Genomic DNA, 17,845 nt, shown 5'->3' with positions numbered 1-17,845 from the left:
GAAAGTATATAATCATTTGAAGGGCTGCGTGTCATGGATAGTCTATGTTGTTTACATTGTCTATCTTGTCCATGATGCTACAAGAAGCCTTTGCCCTAATACATTTGTTTTTAAAGTTCTGCAAGATTTTTGTTTTGTTATTAAGGTTGCAGATGTCTGAAGATGCAGCCCTATACATTCGGCTATAGTGATTCTCAGTCAGACAAGTCATGGCTGCTTCACATGTGTTCTTTCAAAAGGCAACTGGACTTTCCTTGGTTCTTCCTTGATGTTTCGCTTCTCCTCCAAGAAGCTTCTTCAGTCCACCCAGCCTTCAGTGCATCCTTTAAAAACAAAGACAAAACAGGTGGGGGGGGGGGGAAAGACTTGTTCTGTCCACTACTGGAGACTGCCACAGCCCTCAATTTGTGCTCACCCCAATTCCATATAATTAAAAGTGGAGGAGCTGGACTATAGCTGGTAGTTCTTCATTTGTACTGCTTATCGCTACAACTTTCATAAACATATTGCTATCTGAGCTATTTTGGCTTTATTTTACAATAGCTTTCTCTAATTAAATGCCTTCTGGACATTTTGGACTACATTCCTCTCCATGTTGGCTAGAGCTAAATAGAATCATGATGGATAACTAAACCAGGTCTATTTGCAAGGCTGCAGTTGCATTTTTGTAAAAAAAAAAAAGGTTTAATTCGTAACATGGTTATTTGATTTTGGCTTAGTGTTTTATCCGAGACCAATAATTATGCTCGAGAACCAAAGGTCTGTGCTCAAGCATGTTGTGTGAACTCAGCCATAATTACTTCAATGTTGTACAGGTTTTGTGCAATGAGTAAACCAAGTCAACATCTAGGTTGCATATCTGCTAAGACCTCATTAACCACAGTTTGCTGGGTTTAAACAACCAAGGAAACTTCATACCATCCAAATAATAGCTTATCGTCAATCAAGAGTCTGAACCGACTTCTGAAATTCTATTTTCAGAGTTTGACATCACTGAAACTTGGTTGGGATCAATGTCTTGAACAGGCAAAATATTGCCAATAAACCAGCTTGAACACAATGAAACAATGGATTTTCACACATTGGATCATCATGATCATCCACTTATTAAATTGGGGGGGGGGAGGGGAAACAATGGAGGCTGCCTAAGATATACACAGAATATCCTGGGTAATTGTTCCCCAGATATATACATATATATGAACATTTAGAAATGGAGAAGGAAGGAAATGGGGGAAAGGATGTGAAGCTCTACTTTAGCTGGCTTCAAAGTTCTGGCTTTTGAGGTAGATAATCCATACAGGAAACAGAGCTGGTCTGGAAAATTACTGACGTCTTCATGGTCCCTGGACCAATGGTCAAAACAAATGATTCTTTTATGGCTCAATTTGAATGTTCATGGATTCAGGTGAGCATTCACAGTCATACTTCAGTAGGATTCGTTGTAACTCATTTAACTGAGGGGCCTGGAGTTAGAAATGCAAGTTATATTTGAGGGTGGTGCTTTACTTTGCAGCAAGATGGCTTCCTATTATCCTTAAAAAAAATAACAGATCCGAACAATAAAATACTGTTGATTCCAACAGGGTCTGAGATTTTCTTCAAAATTATTACCCAATCATTAAGTGGACTTGGTGAAGACTGTATCTGGCACCTTCTGCATTTAGGGACAGGGGTGTGCAAACTACTCTTCAAAGGAGAATACTTGTAGCTCAAGGTTCAGATGAGAGGTCCTTGGTGCTTTCTGAGATTGCTGTCTTGCAAGGAAGCAACCAAGCTCAGAGCACACCAAGGACCCCTCATCAAACTTCTTTCAGTGAAGCAGGATTGTTGGTTGGGCAGCAATGTGTTGTCCATTTAGCAACAGGCAAGCTAATCCATGAACATGAACATGCAGATATTTGCAGGGGTCTAAATCCAACTCCTAATGATGAGAGGCCTTAAAAAAAACACTTTAAGATGCACTATGCAGGTTGAACTTCTGCCAGACATATGGGTATTGAAGACAAAGGAGCTCTGCTAGAAAAAAAAATGGCAACAAAATTCCTTTTCTATTTTCTTCTCATGAAGAACCAAGAATTTGGGATATTCTTTTGTCCATGTGTCTGATTTCAGGACAAAAAGAACTCTTAGAGATATGTTTCCGGATTCCTTTTAAGCCCTATCAAAGGCAATCTTGGAAAAGATCCCCCTTTTCTTTATTTTACCATCAAAGCAGGGGAAGAAGGAGGGCTGAGGCCTCAGGTGGAACTCACGTTTCACTGTGCAGAAAATGCCAAGTTCAGTCTCTAGCGTCTGCAGATAGCAAGAGAAAGGAAACCTGCCTGGAATCTTGGAATAATGCTGCCTGTTGTGGCTGGACTAATGTACTTGCTTAAATTAAGTTTCCCATCAGGCCTTGCTTATTGACCACACTAGAATGGATGAATGGCTGCAGAAGTCGATGGAGTTAACAGAGATGGCTAAATGGACTGCTTTGATTAAAGGGAAAAAAAACACAATTGCTTTTGTTTCAACTTGACAACCACTTCTGGACTTTATGCTTGAGGTGGAAAAAAAGTGAAGCTTTGATTTTGGGTTTTACTGATTAGATAGGCTTGTTGTTATAAAACCGGCTGCTTTATATTAACTTCGTAAAAGTAAAAAGCTGAGCTTTGATGCTATTATCTTACTCTACTGCACCAAAAGGAGTTGGAAGTCAAGGCCTTTTCTTTCTTCTCCCCTTTTCCCTACTCCAGGGGTAGGCAACCTTGGCTCTTTTATGACTTGTGGACTTCAACTCCCAGAATTCCTGAGTCAGGCTATGCTGAGTCAGATATATTGTGGAGTGGAGAAGATGGATTGATTATATCCAGAATAAATATGGGACTAAAAAGTTTCATCTAGCATTTGAATAAGTATTGATGTGATATTTATATTGCTTGTAGTTATTTTATAAGAGTTAAAGTGCGATAGATTTAATATTTTATTGTTGTTTGCATAAGGTAGACTATGATTGCTTGTATTTTTATACCCTGTATTGAGCTCTGGGAAGTCGGGGAGGGGGGAGGGGGAAGGGAGGGAGGTGTTGGGGAGGGTTGGGGAGAGGGGAGGGGGTTGGGAGGGGTTTTGTCTTTTTTAAAAAATGTATTGTAAAACTTTTCAATAAAAAAAAGGAATTCTGGGAGTTGAAGTCCACGAGTCATAAAAGAGCCAAGGTTGCCTACCCCTGCCCTACACCTTTCCTTTCCTTCTCCTCCCCTTACTTTCTCACTATTTTCTTCGGGGTTTGTTTGTTTTTGAATTTTATATTATAAACTAATTTAAAAAGTGTTAAAAGATATCGACCATGCTGATTAGGACCAGTGTTGGACAAACGGTGCCTCATCTCTGTTTATATTTGCCTTCTCACGGAGATGCAACTGTTTTCAAGAGTATCCTCAACCATTTTCAACCCTCTGAAATCCTGTAGCTATTCTTGAGGATGTCTATGGAGATTTTCAATCATCCAGGTCATGGTGCTTTTCCTAAAAGGTGAGTGGACTTTCCTGCTTCCCCCCCCCCCCCCCCGCTTTCCTTTGGAAACATTTTACTTCTCATCCAACAGAAGCAAAGAAGCTACTTGGATGAGAAGCGAAACATTTTCAAAGGAAAAACAAACAAGGAAGTCCAATTGCCTTTTGGAAAAAGCACCTTTGAGATAGTTTGAGGATGCCATTTCTGTTTTGCTGTGCTTTATTCCAGGGTGATATTAAAGTGCATTTTGAAATACCTGAGTCAGTTTCATACTTGTCAAGTACCTAATCATGTAGTGGCTTACTGTTAGATGACTAACAAAGGGCTTATACACTCTTAGTGACAGCACCATTTAAAAACCTGGCAGGAACTTTAAATGCTCAGGAGAGGGCAGGATTTGTTTACAGGAAGACTGCATAGTAGCTAGCATGGGACTAGCATAATATAAATAATAGGTTAGCTGTGAAAATTCAGGGAATTCAAAATCATGTTTCTGTCCCTCCTACACCAACAGATCCACCTCTAGGACACCTACCTTGTTCACTTCTTCTGAATCTACAGGGTCTGCAGCTGATCCCAACTGGAAACATGAAAAAGAGCTGAAGTGGGACTAAGAGTTGCTGCTTCCCCCCTCTCCCCCCCCCCCCCACAAATTCGGAAGAGCCAAAGATGACCAGAATAATGTGAAATCAGTGAGTATTATCTGAGAAACCAAACAGGCTTAGCCAAAAATTAAGACATGAAGCCACCAGAGCAGAGATTTGGTTGCCCTGAATGAAAGGAGAAATAAAGAAATAATTTCTATGTAGGGTGGGAAAAGTTTGCCATTGACCAGCAATTTCATCAAAGTCTGAAGGGCCTCAAACACACCAAATTAGTCTCCCAGTGATAAACAATCTGAGGCTTAAGTTTCACGAAGGCAAATATGCACACAGGTCAGGAATCAATCAGAAAGTGTGCGAAACTGGTTCTTCCGAGCTTCTCAGTAGATGACGGAAACAATGTTTTCTTGTTTTCTCCCTTTCACAAGTGAACAAATCAAGCCAAAAACAGCAATTGAAGAAGTGACCCACACTTGACTTTAACTCATTCTGGCTAAATGTTGACATACCTGTGGAGACAGCAAATCGGGGAGCCAAGAAAGGAAGGAGAAATCCAGTTCTCCAAAGGCAGTATGCCAAAGGAGCACAAGTCAACAGAAATCTCAGCCACAAAGTGCAGGCATTCGTTAAGGACCAATAAAGACTAAATATCCAGGAAGGACCTATTACTTTTTATTCCAAAATCTGCACCTGGAGCGAGAAAAGAGGAAAAGAAGAACAGTTAATCCAGTCTCAATCTCTCCTCAACATTTATTTGCTTATTCTAATGTATATTCTGTTGTTCCGTTAAACATCGCTATTATTTAAGATTAATTAAAAAAAGTGAGCCAGTTTGGGTAGTGGTTAAGGCATTTTCCTAGAAACCAGGAGACTGTGAGTTCTAGTTCTGCCTTAGGCATGAAGCCAGCTGGGTGACCTTGGGCCGGACCTTCTCTCTCAGTGTAGGAAGAAGGCAGCAAAGGTAAGCTGCTTCTGAAATCTTGTCAAGAAAACTGAAGGGACTTATTCTTGTGTGTCTAATCACACCTGGTCAAATAAACCTATTCTATTCTGTTCTTTTCTGTTCTGTTCTGTTCTACTCTACACCACTCCACTCCACTCCATTCCACTCCATTCCATTCCATTCCATTCCATTCCATTCCATTCCATTCCATTCCATTCCATTCCATTCTATTCTATTCTATTCTATTCTATTCTATTCTATTCTATTCTATTCTATTCTATTCTATTCTATTCTATTCTATTCTATTCTATTCTATTCTATTCTATTCCATTCCATTCCATTCCATTCCATTCCATTCCATATTTTCTATTCTATTCCATTCCATATTTTCTATTCCATTCCATTCCATTCCATTCCATTCCATTCCATTCCATTCCATTCCATTCCATTCCATTCTATTCTATTCTATTCTATTCTATTCTATTCTATTCTATTCTATTCTATTCTATTCTATTCTATTCTATTCTATTCTATTCCATTCCATTCCATTTTCTCTTCTGTTCTGTTCCATTCTATTTCACTCCACTCCACTCCATTCCACTCGACTCTATTCCTCTTTTGTTATATTGATTTACTATATTACTATGCCTGTTAAAAGAAAAGAATATAAACTGTTCAAAGTTCCGCTGGAAAGGAATGGCATATAAAGTCTAGTAAATAAATTTAAACAGAAGCAAACTTATTTCTCTTCTGCCAGTTTCTAATAAGCTAGGGAGACAATCAGAGGAGTAACTTTTCTGTGCTTGTTAAGAAATCTGATTTAATCCTTTTTCTCCTGCATGTTTTCTGGTTGGAAAAGTTCCTTCTTGGCCCCCTTCCAACTGTTAAAAAAAAGAACATGGGATACTTTTTCTGAGCAGAGACATGCAATTGAAGAGGACAGTTTTGTGAAATAAATGCGAGAAAGGGAAGTAATTAAGCAATCTTCTCTGCTTTCCCTTCTCCTCAGGTCATTTTTCCATCCAGGCAGGCAGATGTGCCAAACATGAGTGTTGGGATCTAGTAAATCAATTAGTAAAATTCCAAGGAGAAGGAACATGCTGAAGGATTGCCTTCGGAAAGACAAATCATGGCATAGACAGGTAATTCCTCTTGGAAAGGCATTTCACAACTTTGGATCTATGTGAGAGAAAGTTTGGCTTCTGGAAGAAATTTTTTTTTTTTTTTTTTTTTTTTATTGAAAAGTTTTATAAAATACAATTTTCCTTTACAAAAACCCCCCTTCCCCCTCCCTCCTCCCCTCCCTACCTCCCCCCTATCTCCCCCCCTCCCCCTCCCCCTCCTCCCTCCCCTACCTCCCCCCCTCCACTTCCCCTCCTCCCCCCTCCCCCCCCCCCCGACTTCCCAGAGCAAAATACAAGGTATATATCTAAAAGGCAATCATAAACAATCATATACTAACAATTATAAACTCTAAAATCCATCACCCTCTAGCTTGTATATAGTAAACCAATCCTTAATAATACTAAATATATAAAAAAAACTAAAATAAAAGAGAACTAGCATCATTCCCATCTATGTTCTTCCACAATTCACTATTACCTTAACATATTCTCATTTGCACATTAATAAATAGTTCTTACACAAATTAACCCACATTAACCCACAAAACTTTCTTCCTCTTCCTCTGTAGTAAGTTGTCCATTAATTCCAAATTAAAAAAAAAAAAAATCTATTACCATAAATAACATCCCAAAACTTTTAAAAAACACAACTACCACTTAACTATAAATATTTTGTGGAAGTTCCATAGATTTCTACTGGTCCTATTTTTTTTTCTTTTTTGAGCATTTTAAGGCAGCACGCGTCACCCTCTGTTCTCTAAGATCATCCAAAAGAGTTACAGCTTGAACTCCTCCTGTACCCTTCTCGTCTATCTGTGCATCTTCATCCTCTTGATGTTCTCCTTCTCCAGATCCCTCTGCAGCTTCCAGAAGTGTTGATGGGGTTACTTTCAAAACATTATTATAAAAATCATGCGCTTGCTTCACATTACTCAAACAGTACCTTTTGCCATCATACATGAAGCTCAACCCAGCTGGGATCTCCCATCTGAACCTTATATCTCTTTGCTTGAGCTCTTGCACAAGAAATATAAAATCCTTCCTTCTCTTTAAAATCTTTGGAGGAATTTCTTTTAGAACCAAAACTTGTTGACCAGCAATCACAACTTTGGTATCGTAGGCAGCTTGTATAACTTCATCTCTAATTTCCCTTTTTACAAAATAAACCACCACATCTCTAGGCAACTTTCTCTGTTTAGCAATCCACGAATTCACACGAAACACTTTGTCCATACCTTGTTTTAATTCAGATGCTGGATGGTTCAATACTCCCTCAAAAGCCTCAGAAACCAGCTGCTTTAAATCTTCCTTAATATTCTCTTTTAGGCCTCTAATTCTCACAGCAAACTGCATCTTGTAAAATTGGGCCAAGCTCTGTTCACTGTCGATTTTGTCTTTTAAATCTTCAATTTCCAATACTTTTGCTTCTAATAAAGCATTCTTTTGAATCAAGTCTTGCACTTGATCATCCAGCACCTCCACACATTTAACAACTTTTTGCACTGAGGACAAAATGTCTACCTTCATTTCTCTAAGTTTCTGTTCCATCCTTTCTTCCATTCTCTGCTCCAATTTCTCCAATTTCTCCTCCATCTGTAGAAATTTAACACCCATTGACTCCAAAATTAACTGGGTATGTTTTTCAAGATCCTTCGATGTCAATACATCAGGAGAATGCAACGCCTGCAGCAATGATTGTTGTTGCACCGGAGAATTTCCAGCACTCCGAAAAGTTCTAGGGGGAGGTTTAGCCGCCATCTTTTACTTACAATTGTGACGCACTTTCACTTTAAGTTTTAAGCAAAGTCCATCAAGCTTGAGAGTAAAATAAAATCTTCTTCATCTCTTCATCTTTCCCTCTTGTACTGCTCTGCCTGCTCTTTCCCTTTCATAGTCTCTCCTTCAAACAGGGATGGTCGCAGACGCCTGGCTCTGCTCCATTAGCAGAGACGCTGGTCAGCTGGGAGCAGCCCAGGCTACGGGGGAGTTCAATCCTTCAGCCGCCCAAGCTCCAAGCTCAGGCGGCCCCGGAGAACTCAACCCCCACCTGGGGGCTCACCCCCTCCTCTTCTCCCGAGGAGGGGGCTTCAGATTCGCCCGAACAGCTGATCGGCGCTGTTTCGGGCGAAAAAGCACCAGCTGAGCCGCGGGCAGCCCGGGAAGGCTCCCTCCGTCGCCGCGGAGCCACCGGAAGTCGCTTCTGGAAGAAATTTATTTAGCTTAGACATGTCATGAGATCCCCGTAAAGGAATACTTCCATATATGTGGACAATCCCTCATGCCATTTTGTGTGAGTGACACTCCCTGGATCATGTGTGGTCAACCAACCAGTCTGAAAAGGGACACCCTTCTTAGCTGTTTGGATGGGGATAGGATCCTGAATGAACAAAATGGACATTTTTTTTCCTACTAGATATCAGTCAGGAAGGGCAGCTTGGAGAAATCCTTCTTGTCCTTGGGATAACTAGATTAGATACTCCTCTTGTGACCTGGTAATGAAACATTCAGAAACCAACCCACAAGCTCGGAGCACGAACCTTCGCCCTCATCCTCCTCTTGTTTCTAATCCTCTGAAGGTGTCCCCCAAAACTGAATTGATGTGTTATCCATTCACTCCCATCATAGTGATGGAGTGGGGGTGGAATCCCATCGCTATCCTGCCTCTGTGCAATGGGAAGCAGCAATAACCTTGAGGAACAGGCGGAAGAACTACATCCAAGACCACAGTCAGAAAATAGAAATGTGAATCCAAAGCAAAATTGTAACCCAAGGAAGAGTTTCAGTCTTGACCCTCTCTACTATTGTGAAAATAAAGGAGTGTGGGGGGGGGGAAGGAAGCGTGCTCAGATCTACAAGTTTCTGTTACTGTAATCTTGTAATAAAAGTTGTCTTAGCAGTCACAGCTTTGGCTTCCTAACCTACGGAAATCTGCCTCAAAGGATTGACATTCTGTTGCATCTGTTCTGAGTCAACTGCCTTGGTTTTCCCCACAGGCTCTTCAGTTGTCCCCTGTCAATTGTCAGCAGCCCAGAAGATCCGCCAATCAAGGCTTTGCAGCAGAAATGGGTGAGTCTCATTTCCACCTTCTTCCTGTCTCATTTGTCTGCCCTACTTGGGCATTTCCCAAGTTAAAATAAGATAACAGGAGGGAAGGAACAGGCTCAGGGAGAAAGGGGGCAGACCCTGTCATGACTGAAACTAGCTTGGATCTGTGGATTCTTCTGTGTAGAACCAGCATGTCGAAACCGGTGAGTTCTTGGGCAAAGAGATTCCTGCAAGTAGTCCTTTTTTCCAGTTATGACGGAGACGAAAAAGCAACTTTGTGACCAATCCTCACATTTAGGACCTTCACAGGTCCAGAAAGCAAAAGAAAGCTGAGGTAAGATCACAAGCACCGTTGTGGCTTCACTTAGCAACTGCTTCCACGATGACCAAATTATCAGTTCCAGGGGTCGTCACTGAATGGGGACTATCTATACTTCAAGAAGTGGTGGATTGAAATTGACGATAAGAGGGAAAGCACTATTTTCATTATTTTCATGGAGACTGTAGTGTGGAAAGGTGCAAACTGACTCCTTACCTCCTTCCCAGGTAAAAGAGGGAAAGTGTGTTGTCTTCTCCTGGCCTCTTGGAAGCCTAGGGAGAAGTGGGCGTCAAAAGCAGAAAGGATAGAAGGAAAAAAATGAGCATGGAAAGAAACAAAATGTAGGGGAGGGGCACTTGCTGATGAGCAGAGAAGCAGGTCCATCTAGCCCAGGGGTGTCAAACTCGCAATGTCATGTGACGTATTGCGACTTTTTTGCCATTGCCAGCAATGGGATGGGCACGGTTTCGCTACGATGCATCCAGCCCATGGGCCGACAGTTTGATACCCCTGATCTAGCCTAACATTCCCCAAGAACATCACACTCATTAGGATCCTCTTACTTCATCTTCAAATTAAAATGTGATAAAGCATAGGTAAAGGTAAAGGTTCCCCCGCACATGTGTGCTAGTCGTTTCTGACTCTAGGGGCCGGTGCTCATCTCCGTTTCAAAGCCGAAGAGCCAGCGCTTGTCTGAGGACGTCTCCGTGGTCATGTGGCCGGCATGACTAGACGCCAAAGGCGCACGGAACGCTGTTACCTTCCCACCGGAGTGGTCCCTATTTTTCTACTTGCATTTTTACGTGCTTTCAAACTGCTAGGTTGGCAGAAGCTGAGACGAGTAACAGGCGCTCACTCTGTTATGCAGCACTCGGGATTCGACCCGCCAAACTGCCGACCTTCTGATCGACAAGCTCAGCATCCTAACCCACTGAGCCACCATGTCCCTTTTTTGATAAAGCATAACAGATGTTAAATATTGACCTGGTCCATCAAGGAAACGGTAATAAGGAGAAGATTCTACTTTAATATCAGGAGAGCCAATAACATCTTAATGGTTCATGAGCTAGGGTGCAGCCAAGGACTGTCATGGGGACAAGGGAATTGGTGCTGTCACAGGAAAACTGTGCTGAAGTCAAATATAAGTAGATACCAAGCTTAGTATCCTGATCTAAAAGCCTTGCACTTTTGGTCCAGGTCAACTGCTGATCTCTCAAACGCCTTACTCCTTCTAAGTCCTTCTCTTTTCCTGCAAGCTATTGATGGTTATTTATTAATCAGTCACAGCTGACTGTGTCCTAGGTGGGCTGCCCATCTCCACTTCCATGTCCTTCTCTCTTCCATTTCCAATTGGCCAGCAAAAGTTCAGATCATGCTGATGCTTTCCTGAACTCACCACCAACAGGATTTATCACTTTGTGAAGGAAGCTGTGGCTCTCTAAATGTTGCCAATACTTGATTCATAGCAGCCAACATAGCCGGTGATGATGCTGAGAACTGTTCAAGAACATCTGAAAGGTCAAAGTAGCCCCATCTCTGTCTCTATGTGCGTAATAAGACTTTCCCATGGATGCCAACTATGCATTGGCTAGAAATGTGTTGGATGGGCTAATAAGGATAGCAGCAGTTGGAAGGCAAAGCTTTCCATATGTATTTCAGAAAGTTTCTTCCTGGGAGTGGTCCTCGTGTGTTCCAAGGACCGGAACTATGACTTTAGTAGAGCTACTACAGGCTCACACTGAAGGAGATATTCAGAGTGTTTAAAAACCCTTAAATTGTCTGGGATTGGAACACCTCCTTCAAGATGAACGAGGATGGAAGTGAAAACTATCCCCTGAACTGGATCCAAGCACCAATGGACTCCATATAGGACCTGTGCTTTTTGAAACACTTTATAAAACTCTTGAGGTCATCTATACCTAAGAAGTCAGCATTTTCTGCCAGTGGAAGATTCTGAACTGCTGCTTAAAGTCAGCAGTATTCAGACAATAAAAAAGGCCCAGGCAATAATGTGGTTCTTTTTCTATCCTAAATAGGGCAGGAAGAACCTGGCACAGACTATTTAGAAAGGAGGCGGGGGGGGGGGGCTGAATTGTGTAATAGGGACCAAGAGAATTTCAGGCCAAAGTGATGCTACCCTTCCAAATTCCAAATATGGCAGCTGGATCTTGGGAGCATAAGCAAGATTACCAGGATAAACTTTAGAGATAACATTCTTGGTGTAAGCATGGAGACAGAAAGCTGTCTTGATATTTTCAGTGTACATGCTGCCTCTGTGTTTTACAGAAAGGATGAGGTGTTGTGGGGTGGAAGAAATTTTTGTGTGTATTCTAACACTCTCTTGGAGTAACCAAACTTCACACTAAGAATGTAAGCTTACAGTGGCGTTCAAATCTGTCAAACTCCAGCTTTTTTTAAAAAAAGATATTTTTTTCCAGTCTGCCTGCCTTTTTTGTGTGTGTGTTTACAGTTGTTCCATTTTTGCTTCTCCCTCCCCATCTAAGGATGTTATCAGTTGGATTTCTGGAGAAAAATGAGAGAAAAAATTAGCTCCAGTTTTATTTGATGTGCATAGTTAAAGTGGTGACTACAATAATTCATTCTCATTATTCATCTTTTTCGTGGAAGCCAGGAAAATCTATTATTTCAGGCAGATGTTCTCAGTAGATTAAAAAGAGGCAGCAGTAGAATTAAAGACATGATGTTTTAATGATCAGATTAATTAAACCAGCAGCATCTTTTTTTTCCAGTCCCACAGAAGCCTGGAAAAAGAGGGGCTTGTTTTAACAAATACTAAGGAACCAACATGCCCCTACAAATCTTATCACTTTCTTCTAAAACCCTTTCAAAGTATACACAACTCCCCTCTTTGGGCTAGCAAGATACTTTTGTTCATTTGTAAAAGATAAATTTAAATTAAAGAATCCTGAGCCCAATAATTTTTTTTTTGAGAGGACGGGACTTCCAAACCAGACCATTGATGACAAAATGTGCACATTATGGAAGAACTCTTAATAGCTAATTTAATTGGAGAAGCACCAGGATAATATAATACCTAGTCTAACTTTGCAGTCCCAAAAATATATTGCAATACAAGGTCAATTTTAAGCAGTTGTCCAAAACAGTTCTGCATTTGGCAGATTAAAGAAGTTAATCTGGAAGCTGCAGAATATGGACAATTGAGCTCAGACTTAACCGCTTCAATTCTCAGGGATCAGCCAAGAATTTTAGGTACCAAAATAAACTCAAGAACTTAACTTAACTTGGCGTGTTTTGCAAATGAAGTTACTAGCTTGTTTATCTTAAAACTAAAACACTCTTGAGAATTGCTAGTTTTACCTTTTAGTAATGTGGGGATTACCTGCCTGACATGCTTTTATTCAAACAGTTTGATCCTGACCACCATCCCATCTGCTTTTTTCCATCTTCCTTTTTTCCACGTTTCTCTTCCTCCTGTGTCTTTGATGTTGTTGTTGCTGCTGTTGCTTGAGTACTGTTACATTTATGGGAAGACCTGGTTTATCTTCACTATTAATTCTTTTTGGCAGAACCTGAATCATGGTTGACTTCATGACCTTCTCCCACCTCCTCTCCCAATCCCCTTCTCCTAATTTTTTTCTTCAGGGAGAAAAAAAAAGATGATTATCAGAGTGTTGCAAAATCTACAAGCATCTTAGCCTTTTATTACACCAGGAGGAAATGCTTGATGATGTGTGTCATGGGGTTCACATATGTGTCACTTGTAGCTCAGAGGACTAGGGGACAGGCTTTGCATACCTGCCATGTAGTGCCGGGTGTTTCCAGATAATGCACTTTAAGTGGCTTTGGAATGCTATTTTCAGCCACCATATACCAGTCATTTATAATAATAATATTAATAAGGGACGCTGTGGCTCAGTGGGTTAGGACGCTGAGCTTGTCGATCAAATGGTCGGCAGTTTGGCAGGTCGAATCCCGAGTGCCGCATAGCAAAGTGAGTGCCTGTTACTCGTCCCAGCTCCTGCCAACCTAGCAGTTCGAAAGCACGTAAAAATGGAAGTAGAAAAATAGGGACCACTATGGTGGGAAGGTAACAGCGATCTCTGCGCCTTTGGCGTCTAGTCATGCCGGCCACATGACCACGGAGACGTCCTCGGACAAGCGCTGGCTCTTCGGCTTTGAAACGGAGATGAGCCCCTAGAGTTGGAAACAACTAGCACGCATGTGCGGGGGAACCTTTACCTTTACCTTTTTAATATTGTAATGTACTGTAATGTGCTGTATAATAGGGTACGTGTCTTAGAAGATATGGAATAGCACATTTGCCAAAGGTACAGTAGGTGATTTTGAATCTAAAGGAAATACTTTGAGAATTCCACAAACATTTTCATGGAATACAGTATTGTAAAAGAAAGCTCTTTGCAGAGAAAGGTCGCTAATTTCATTCCAGCTTAGGTTTGACTTTCCCATAAAGAGGCTTCGGATCACATCTGTTATTTGGTAGACTAGGCCAGAACAAGATTAGGAAAATAGATTACACAATTTAAAACAAACTGTAACATTAAAATAACGTGGTCACTGTGTGAATAATTCAACAGTCAGCATTAAAATCTCTTGGGGGGTGGGCGGTGCTAAAGAAACCAAGCTTAAAAGACTGGAGCAAACATTAAACCAATAATGCCGCTCTGATTCACCCATCATTCTGAGTTACATTGGCAAGATTCATATATTGGACTAAAGTACAGTGAGATTAGAAAGTGAAGTTTGGCATGAAAAAAAAATCAACAGGTGGGAGGAATTTAGCAAATACACACATATATACAACAGAGCAGGGAGCCTACTGTTCCTATATTTGTGAGGACCAGTGAAATGCAGAAATTTAGGTACTGGAATAGGATGAAGCAGACCTGGATGTAAATCTTCACTCAGTCATGAAAATTCACTGGTTGAATTTTGAGCTAGTCACTCTCAACTCAGCTTTCTTCCCAGCCTTCCTGTTGCGTGGATGAAAAATGGAAGGAGATCCTCGTGTAAGATGCTTAAGTGGCGAAAAAGCACTATCGATCAAGTAAATCTACACTTAAGTCACCTGCATGACATTTATAGTTTACTCCTAAGAGAACTCTGAATTTTTGTATCGCTTGGACGCATCTAATCTTGGACGGTGGTGATTAACTTGCAGAATTAGTAGAGAATCTTTTTTTGCCTGCCCAGCTCCCCAATTTTGATGCCTTCCCTTCAGTCTGAACCCTCAAGAAATCCTGCAATGAAGTGATATACAAGACTGGACTAAATGGACAGACCTGGAAGAAGACATCACTTTGCAGACAGAATGCATGCCCCGTGCTGTGTGAGTTTTGTTAACCATGGTTTATTGGATCAGTCACATTTTCTAGAAATAGTCACTCGATGGCAATTATTGCACGAAATGAAATGCTACACATAACTCATCTTACTGCCATTACAGTTTTAATAAAATCCGAACGGGGCAAATGGACAATTTTTAATAAAATCCACCATTGATCTTGACTAGAGCAGAGATGTAGACTTCAGAAGGAAATGCAAAACTGATATAATTTGTGCAGGCTTGAATTCCCTTGATAAACATCCATACTGGAACCTAAACCAAATGGGGGGGGAAACGCTGGAAAGGGCAATTTTTGTTTTTAGTGAGGAAGAGAGAGGATGAAGGGCTGTCAGAAAGCTGCCTTCAGATGCAGAACATGGAGCAGATTTGTACTGCATTAGGTCAGGCAGATCTTTCCTGGATGAGGATGATGGGATTCTCCAGCTGAAGAAGACAGGAAAAAACATCTATCTCAGATCACCCTCTTCCATCTAGCTCAGTCTGTTCTACTTTTGGGGATTTTACTTTTAATCTCTAAGCAGGAAAAGCCAAGGAAGAAAAACATAGACGCTTCTGCAGACAAAAGGACTCTACTGCCCTTTGTTAAGGTCACATTAAGCTTTTGGCTTTAGTTTAGCATGTTTGAATTCAGCCACAACAAATCATGATTTATTAGACAAACCATGGTTCAGTAAACCACAATTTAATGTAATGTGCAAATCTAGTTAATATGGGCAGTATAAATTCTTACAATGCAAACCGTTGTTGTTGTTTTTTAAAAAAAAGGCTCATTTGAAAATCCCTGTTGTCCTGGGTGTTGTTTTAGCTAACTGGATGCCTCCAGGAATTAGTTTGAAATGTTACATATTTGGCTTCTGAATCATTTAATTAAGAATTAGGCTGTCTCTGGTGCAGACCTTTTCATTTTACTTGTCCTACTCTTTCCAGATCTTTTAGACAAAGGTAGATCGTTAAGTAGCCAAAACAGTAGCCAAAAACTGCACACAAATAAATATTTGCAGAGGGGCAGAGCATCAAGGTTTGTGGGGGTGGGTGGGAAAGGACAAATCTTTAAAGGTTACATTAAAGTCAATGAAGATCCTCTGAAAAATTGCAGTCTGGGTTGACAAAGTTTAATAGCAGTGTCAGTACTGATCAAGGAGAGGTATAATAACATCTCTTTTATGTATTTTATGTATAAAGGCTGGCTTAAGATCATAATAAGGCTTATACAAAACATCCATCAAGCAGGACATTCTTGCATTGATTCCAAGTCTACAACTGAAATTGGTAAATCATATTTTACTTCACGGTGCAGCCAGGTTTAAAACTAAAATTTCTTTCTTACTTGCTGACGTCTCTGCTGAAATTTCCAGGATTGTAGCAAAGTTTTGCTCAATTGCAACTGCAGTTAGTAGATTCCAGGTTGGCTGTTAAGAGTGCCAACCTTCTACATTTTTTCCTCTTTTTTTATTCTTTTTTTTTACACAGGGTTGCTAGAATCTCATCACTACTTTCTTTCTGTAAGCAGCTCCTTCTTCTGGACTGTTGTATTGGGTCGCTGGCTGTACATTTATCAAGCAAGTAAAGGGAGAAGCAACGATAGTGGGATGCTAATTGAATGCTAGGGACAACAAATAAGAAAAAAACCCCAAGGAAAACTAGAAAGGATTAGAGTATCCTGAAAAAGGGCAAATAGCCGGCTAGAACACCAAATATGAGAACACATAAAATGCAACAGTTTAAGGCAACTTCAGCCACCTTCTTCTGCTGCACATAAAATAAAAGCAGACAGACACACATTTTGTCTTCCACTCCATGGCCAACATTTGCCCATTCACAAAAAGGGGCAAAATGCAAGGCGCCGGTTAGCTACTAGGCTGGGCTAAGCAGCAGCTGTCTTTGAGAAACACCGTAGCAGCAGACAGACTTGCTGTGGACAGAAGTTGCCAGAAAAACTTGGATTTTCTACTTCCCAATCTGGTTTGGCAGTGACGGAAGATGGAAAAGAAGCCAAGGCTGACAGCTGTGGTAGGTCACTTCTCCATCTCCCAAAAGTGGGGTGAAGGAACAGCGCAACTAGTTATCTGCAAAGGTGGGCAAGCTATTCTTCCTTCCAGAAAGACACAGATCCCAATCATCCCTGTGGGACACTCGATCAAGAACCAGCCTGCCCCAGCCTCCAAAGATGTTGGGTTGCTGGGAATTTCACAAGCTGCATGTCCCTCTCTTTGGGAAAGGCTATTCACCCAAATTAACAGGGGGAAAGTGTTTTCTAGAAGGGGGTATGAGAAAAGTAAAAGTTGATGGCATGCCGCCTTCTATATCCCAAGTTGTTGGGTGGGTGGGGGGTTGCCTTTGGGGGGGAAAAAGGGATGTTGGGAATCTAGTATATGAATTGTGTACTAAAATTTGATCCTGCCATCTCTTTTGACCTCTTGATAGGAGGTTGACAGTTGCTAGTAATAAAATGAATACAAAAACATTTTCCCCCTGCTCTTCTGCTAAGGTTTTCCTTTCAAGATTCAGTCTGTTAAATGAATTGATTTCTTTTAAAAGGCAGGCTCACTGCCAATGCAGCCCAATGATAACAAAAAGAACTTTATACATATCTGGAGGGTAGCAGTTGCCGAAGGCTGAGGTATGCCAGTCTTCATGTCTGCTGCCATCTGCCTCCCCCAATCCACTGCAGCTGTTCCCCCAACTTGTAGGAGAAGAGCAGGCAGAACTAGGGGTCGGAGTTAAGTGCATTACATTGCTACAAATGGTCCAAGCCAATCCCCTCCTAAATTCCATTGACTCTTATCTAGGGCAAATTTAGTATTGAACTTTAGTTGACTAGATTATTGTGTATAGGCTTGAGCAGGGGTCGGCAACCTCGGCTCTTTTATGACTCGTAGACTTCAACTCCCAGAATTCCTGAGCCAGCTATGCTGGCTCAGGAATTCTGGGAGTTGAAGTCCACGAGTCATAAAAGAGCCGAGGTTGCCG

The 17,845-nt window shown here is 41.1% G+C and overlaps 1 long non-coding RNA gene across 1 annotated transcript; it reads left to right on the top strand.

Moving 5' to 3' along the window:
• Positions 1-4,822: 4,822 nt before the first annotated feature.
• On the top strand, positions 4,823-17,713 carry LOC310643824. Its single transcript, XR_014493166.1, has 4 exons — positions 4,823-5,058; positions 6,050-6,182; positions 9,158-9,230; positions 14,722-17,713. It is a non-coding gene; the product is annotated as an uncharacterized lncRNA (long non-coding RNA).
• The last annotated feature ends 132 nt before the right edge of the window (positions 17,714-17,845 follow it).

The sequence above is a fragment of the Vipera ursinii genome, assembly GCF_947247035.1.
Source record: "Vipera ursinii genome assembly, chromosome: 8".
Lineage (NCBI taxonomy): Eukaryota > Metazoa > Chordata > Lepidosauria > Squamata > Viperidae > Vipera > Vipera ursinii.
The sequence above is the reverse complement of the archived record's forward strand: the minus strand, read 5'-3'. Positions and strand labels throughout refer to the sequence as shown.